Source organism: Cryptomeria japonica, chromosome 5 (assembly GCF_030272615.1).
Source record: "Cryptomeria japonica chromosome 5, Sugi_1.0, whole genome shotgun sequence".
Taxonomy (NCBI): Eukaryota; Viridiplantae; Streptophyta; class Pinopsida; order Cupressales; family Cupressaceae; genus Cryptomeria; species Cryptomeria japonica.
The window spans coordinates 212,658,338-212,665,490 of NC_081409.1; the positions used below are offsets into that span (position 1 = coordinate 212,658,338).

Consider the following 7,153-nt stretch of genomic DNA (forward strand, 5'->3'; position numbering starts at 1 on the left):
TATAAGACTGAGTAATATGACCAGCCTTAAGATAAGAAAGCCTTTGAAAATAAAAGACAAGCCCCCATTATTATCCATTAATAATAAGCAATGTGTACATCTATCTCCACCAAATAGCAAAGCTTTAATTGACAACCCCAATAAGATTCTGCAAGCCTCTAACTCAGATCAGATTGAAAGAGTAGATAAATTTTGGCTTTAATACATCCATAGCTCTTGATATAATACACAGTCCTAAAAATAGTAAGAAAGTTCATAATTCTATATTTTTTTTATATATGAAACAAAAACAGAACACAATAGGAGATACTTGAAAGAAATAAGCATTGCAAGGTAGCTATTAGAATAATTCGATATTAAATTTTAATAACGTATTTAAATATATACTATTTATACTCTGCACCATGTCCTGGAACAGGCTTAGGTTTACTTGGTTTAGAAAAAAATTGCCACCCTTCAGCATTCTCTCCATTGCATCTACGATAGGTGAAGGAAATAAATATTGCCTGACCATAATTACAAGGCATCCACTAGAATCCACTAGAATAATTCCCTACTTAACTTCAATAATCTATTTAAATAAAAACTTATGATATAGTGATAAAATATATATTTTAATTATGCTGTGCACCACTTCCTCGATCAAGCTTAGGTTTACTTGGTTCTGAAAGTTTGCGAGGCCTCGGCACCATGTCCATCGTAGCTGCAGTTCTCTGCATATAAAAGCAAAAAACATTAGAGAAATGGTTTTTAATAAAATAAAGCCATATTTAAATGCACGTTACCTTAAAATAAAGATCTAACTCTTAAAAAAACAGGAAACCGTAGAAGGTTCTCACGCTATTTTGATGTAATTAACAGTAACGAAAAGCAAAAAGAAATAAAGAACGACCTCTGAATGAACAGCTGGAGCATATTGATTGATATCACTGTCTGAAATTGTTTGGGCAGATTAAGTTTCTGAATATATACGAGGCATGAAAGTCCCTTCAGCAGGGGACATTATCAGAAAGCATATAAATACCACAAACAATCTTCTCTGGGCTCGAAGCAGGGAAGGTGCTTTAGTCCCTCACCCTTGTTTGCTCTCTCCCTCCATTTTCTATTTGTAAAATGCAATCCATTGACCAGACAGGATCTGAAGGATTTGGGCCACCGAGTTCTAAAATACAAGCTTATAACGGTTGAGGCTACATACGGTGATCCTGGCAGAGGAAAAGCTGTAAAGACATGCTGAAGGCAAGCGATAAGCAATACTATTGTGAAAATCAATGGCCTGGGAAATTTGTACTTTTCATACAGAAACTCAGAGAAAAGTCCTGCCGCCACACGGCCTAGAAAGTTCCAGATGTTGATGAGAGAAAAAACAGTACTGATATTCACAGGAGTGTAACCCTGGGCTTTTTCAATCTGACCCATGTTGTCAATGGCGTTGATAGTAGTTCCAACCCCGCAAGTAATGGCTACAAATAAGATTATCATGTCCACACTGCCTGGGGGATGTTGTAGTTCTCTCCTCTCGTGGGGCTCTTGAACAATTTGATGAGACGGGATCTTAAAGACTTGGGCTGTTCACTGCTCTTGCCTTTACCTTGCTTCACAGGATCTTCACTGCTAAAATTTGCCAAACTGATCTCAGTTCTGGGTTTTTCCTCATTTTTGATCTTCACATCATCTTCTCCAACATCAATATGTGCAGTCTTCTGAAACCCATTTCGGTTCTGGGAAGACACTCCTACTGGGAAATGACTGCAAGGTTATATCAATAATGTTTTGAATAACGGAAGGCACGAGAAACGTGTTCTTTCATAACACAAATACCCTTTAGCTGTAATTACCTTTCCAGTTCATTCCATGAATCCTGCAATATCTCGTATATTTGAAAAGTGGAAATTCAATTTTTGTACAGTTACCAAAACATTTTTATTACACAGTAGTTGGCATTAGCTTTCGTTATTTCTTGTAGCATTTACTTATTTAATTTTTAAATCATCTGTGTATGTTTTTAGCAATCCATATAGCATTCAAACGGTTAGTTTTGGAATCAACTGTGTTTATTCTTAATCATTTTGAAAATGCGATTCATTCCAAAAAAACAATCTTTTGAAGACTGTTAAAGTTCTCAAGCTTTTCCAACCAAAAGAAACTATTACACCGCAGCTTATCAAAACCTTTTTCATTCGTCGATTACGATTAAACAAGGAAAAAGAGTATATTTAACGACACCGTGGCCGGGTTAACTTACCAGAATCTGTTTTCTAAATATGTTTCTAGAGGGAACAGTTTAGACTTGAGTTTAATTTATAAAATTACAACAGAAAACATGGATTCAGAGGATTATGAAAACTGCCCGATTTAAATTTCTAAAACATCCAACCTGTTAATCGATTTAAGACTAAAACCAGAAAGATTATCCATTTCAGAAGAGAGATAGATAGAAATAGGTACTACCGATGGCGGCGATGGGAGGTGCAGTCATGGGGATTTCAGCACCACATTGGTATGGCACAGATGGATATGAAAATTGCAGAGGCGATGGAGAATCAAGATTTAAGTCCATTGCAGGAGGGGGAGAAAAGAGGGGTAGTGGCCCTAAGTTGTTTTCTAGATTTGTTAGTCGATTTAAGATCAAAATCGGAAAGATTATCCAGTTCAGAAGAAAGAGAGAGAGAAAGGCACTGACCTAAAAATATTGGAGGCCGTGGCGGTGACGGGAGGTGGAGTCATGGCGATTTGAGCACCGTACAGGTGGTGTTGCACAGATGGATACTACAATTGCAGAAGCCATGCACGATTAGTCGATTTAATATCAAAATCGGAAAGATTATCCAGTTCAGAAGAAAGAGGGAGAGAAAGGCACTGACCTAAAAATGTTGGAGTCCGTGGCGGCGGCGGGAGGTGCAGTCATGGGGATTTGAGCACCGTACTGGTGGTGTTGCACAGATGAATACTACAATTGCAGAAGCCATGCACGATTAGTCGATTTAAGATCAAAATCAGAAAGATTATCCAGTTCAGAAGAAAGAGAGAGAGAAAGGCACTGACCTAAAAATGTTGGAGGCCGTGGTGGCGGCAGGAGGTGCAGTCATGGGGAATTGAGCACCGTACTGGTGGTGTTGCACAGATGGATACTACAATTGCAGAAGTCATGCATGATTAGTCGATTTAAGATCAAAATCAGAAAGATTATCCAGTTCAGAAGAAAGAGAGAGAAAGGCACTGACCTAAAAATGTTCGAGGCCGTGGCGGCGGCGGGAGGTGCAGTCATGGGGATTTGAGCACCGTACTGGTGGTGTTGCACTGATGGATACTTCAATTGCAGAAGCCATGCAGGATCAAGATTGAAGTCCATGGCAGGTGGGAGAGAAAGGGATAATGGCTATAGCTTGTTTTGTAAATTTGTTAATAGATTTAAGATCAAAACCAGAAAGATTATCCAATTCAGAAAAAAGAGAGAGAAAGGCACTGACCTGAAAATGTTGGCGGCGGTGGCGTCAGTGAGAGGTGCAGTCATGGGGATTTGAGTAGCAGGGAGAGAAAGAGTGGGAGTGGCCCTACGACGAACACTGGACTGGATCTCATCAACATCATACACATGGAAAAAAAAGTCTGCAAACAATTGAATTCAAGCCTTCTTTCTCAAATCATTAGAATTAGACCAAGCTCTCTCTTTTATTGGCAGATTCATCTACACGCCTACAATGACCGACGCCCAAATGAAGAGTCCACTCCGACTATCTAACTCCAAATCTAATTCAATTTCACGACTGACACAGACTATAATAACTCGTGTGAAGCAATTTCCTTTGACCACAGTACGACCGACTTAATCGACTTTCCCAAATCAAATCCGCCGTGTGCGGAGGTTTTATATATAATATCATAATCAAATAGGTCGGTTGCCTTCAACAATCCGCTTCTTTCGTTTAGCGAGTCAAACCAAATTTATAGATGCGTGCTGTTCTGGTTCTTCAAAATGCTTGAATGATTTTACTTGTTCCAAACTAGCGGTATTCCGTATTCATTGTCACGCTTAAGAACGACTTTGAAACAAAACCACATCCAACGAATTTAACCATATAAAATAATACTCTGAAACTTGAATGAAACGACGTTCCAAGCCATCCATTGGAGTAAAAAATACGGTAGATAAGAATGTTTCCCCTTATGTGGCATTATTCACGAAGAATAGTTGAACAAAGCTGTCCTTACAAAATTGAGAAGACATGCAAGAAATTTAGAAAATTCAAACGTGGTAAGGTCGACGAGAAGATTAATAGGAATGACATCAGAATTGTAGAAAGGGTGTTACATTTTTTGAAAGGGTGTTTGAAAGTAAACAATTGCTGCGTATATGTTCTAGAACACATGAAATTATCACAACCAAAGTCGAAAATGTCAACAATTTGATTCAATATACACCGAAACCTACCGGTCAGAGCTGGTAAACTTGAAATTATATTTTAAAGAGATCAAGGCAATCAATGGTTTATTTAAGCTTTTTTATAATACAATGGAACACTAGGCTCCTCCATCCTACACCGTAGCTTACCTTTGAGGATCATCTCAAAGGCCTTCCTAAAGTTAACACTCATCCAATGTTTTAAACCTACTTATCCTTTTCCTCTCTACATCATTTCCTGTACCTTCTTGATAATTCTTTCATTCATTCTCCTTGTCACTTTTTCAAATAAAAGATTAATTATAATGGTCAATAGTTGTAAAGACTATTATTACCATCACCACTCTTAAGAAGAGGTATCACTAAGTTAGTAGTATAATCTCTCGGACAACTAGGTTATAGAATGGTGTTAAATATTCACAAAATGGGATAAATGACATTAACCACCCGCATCAAAGTTATTCAGCCTAAATCTCAACTAAGACCTTTGATTTTTTCCATTTGCTCAATTTATCAATACTAATTTTCACCTCTTGCAAGGTGAAAAATATAGTTGACATGATGATCAAAAAATGAGTATCTCATAAAGTTACAATGCCTAGTTAAACCATTGAGTAGCTATAATGTTATTCTCTTATTTTTAACTTGACTAAATCTCTCTCCAAGATAATTTTGTGTTATGTTTTCCAAGATATATTATCTCTTCATGCCTTACAATCATATACTCATCTTTTCTCACTTTTATGATTTTCTTGTAACACTTTAAATTCAACTTCTCTTTTCCTTTTTCTTTCAACATTCCCATTCCCATTTTTCAATCATCATAAAACAAATATTGAATGGGAAATTGCTTGTTTCAAACTTCTTCCTTTTTTGACTTTTTGTAGTTCTCAAATGCAACATGAACTAAACAAGTTAAAGCATGAATGTTGAGGCCTTAAAAAATAGTTTTCTATTGTTTGACTAATTGTACTAAAGATTTCCTAAATATATCATATTTTTATTGAGTCCAAAGAATTTTTCTTTTGTAATAAATTAATAATGATGTCGAGGTACTAATTTTTTCTACCTTTACCCCATCTACACAATCCTTAAATAAACTGGGCTATGATTAGATTTAAATCTACGTGTGAATGTTGATTGTGACATCTTTTAATTTATTAAACAATATTTTGGAACAAATTGCATAATCCACTACTTTTTCTCTATTATAAGTTACATATTAAATTTCTCTATTTCTTCCATATAGCCATACCATTTAGATGATTAAATTTAATGTTCCCAAAATAGTAAGTAGTTTTCCCCCAGAATGATTAACATCCCTTTTTTGCTTCAGACATCTTTTCCACTTCTAATTACTTTCTTCTATGAACCAAATAAGATTACTATCCTCCTTACTACATATCACACAAGCTTAACCATTATTGTCCTAGTATTGATCCTTTCTTATATTAGAAAAATGATTTTTTCTATCTAAAACACTTTTTTGTGTAAGCTATTGAGCCTTGAGAAGCAAACTAACACACAACAATTCTTTTGAGGCTTATATTTTTTAAGAATTTAATGCAAGTGTCTTCTCTTTCCAATTAAATTATGTGCTCTTCTACCTCTTTGACTAAGACCATTCTTCCACGATAGCCTTTGTTGCAAATGTGATTTGTTGTCATTGATCTCCCCTGAAGATGAAAAGAAAATAGCATCGAATGTGGGCAACAGAAAATAGCATCGAATGTGGGCAACAGAGGAGTGATGGTGAATGCGGAGATGCCTCCTAGGAAAGTTGGGACACAACCCCTTAGGGCACCTTTGCAGGAACGCTACATTGTGGCTTTTGTTAATCCCATAGCTAGACAAATACCAGTGAACTCCATCTACATTCATCAACCAATAAACTTCACCTACACCACAAGTACGACCGTTGCCCAAATGAAGGAGAGATTCCACCCCGACTACCTCACTCCAAATCTGAATGAATTAGACGACCAACATCAGAAGATCGACGTAAGGCCGACTTAGTTGACCTTCCACAATCAAATGTGGTGTGTGCCGAGATTTCTTGTGCATACCTCATGCAACTCATCGATCATGCAACTTTACAGTTCCCACGTCCACGTTAAGTCTTGTGTAATTATACCAATGGAGCTCGAACATGCTGTCAATCACGTAATTGAGGAAGAAATGCGTATATGACTATATCCACGTTGTGTCCAAGTTCGTTTTCCAATCAAAATACATTGAATTCTAAAAGTTATTTGAATATATTAAATCACAATGTTGACATATGCGGCTACATTATCAGATTTGGGTCTTTGAGTGGTTTGTTTTTATTGTAATGTAAAAGTTCGTTCCTTCTTTTATGCAGAGAGCAAGCGTTGGCAATGTTTACGGAAACGTCATATTCTTTATCTCATCTTATATATATATATATAGTCTAAGTCATAACTCTATTCTCTTATTAAATTTATAACTAAGAATTAGGTGGTTTTGGATCTTGGTTTTTTCAATTATCATTTATTGTTTTATTTATTGGATATTTCAGGAGGTGGTTTTGATAAAGAGTTTTGTAGGTAATGCTATAACTAGAATTACTCCAAATTTCTTGTTAGTTATATGTTTGTAAATTCTTTAACTTTAAAACAAAATTTTATGGGATGGTAATGATTATTAGTGTAATAAAAGAACTTTTAAGGGATGAATATAATAGTCATTTGGCCAAGGTCCAACGTATTACCCTAGATGGTATTTTTGAAA

General features: G+C 36.1%; 2 long non-coding RNA genes across 3 annotated transcripts; both read right to left on the reverse strand.

Moving 5' to 3' along the window:
- Positions 1 to 394: 394 nt before the first annotated feature.
- Positions 395 to 2,769, reverse strand: LOC131875608 (uncharacterized). Of its 2 annotated transcripts, none has more exons than XR_009372428.1 (3): positions 2,684 to 2,769; positions 893 to 1,749; positions 395 to 713 (listed from the first exon to the last, which is right to left on the reverse strand). It is a non-coding gene; the product is annotated as an uncharacterized LOC131875608 (long non-coding RNA). The 2 variants fall into 2 exon arrangements; XR_009372427.1 differs by having other exon boundaries at positions 893 to 1,861.
- A 95-nt stretch (positions 2,770 to 2,864) lies between these two features.
- On the reverse strand, positions 2,865 to 3,733 carry LOC131030189 (uncharacterized). The gene is made up of 4 exons (XR_009102874.2): positions 3,471 to 3,733; positions 3,225 to 3,310; positions 3,046 to 3,131; positions 2,865 to 2,950 (listed from the first exon to the last, which is right to left on the reverse strand). It is a non-coding gene; the product is annotated as an uncharacterized LOC131030189 (long non-coding RNA).
- Positions 3,734 to 7,153: the final 3,420 nt, after the last annotated feature.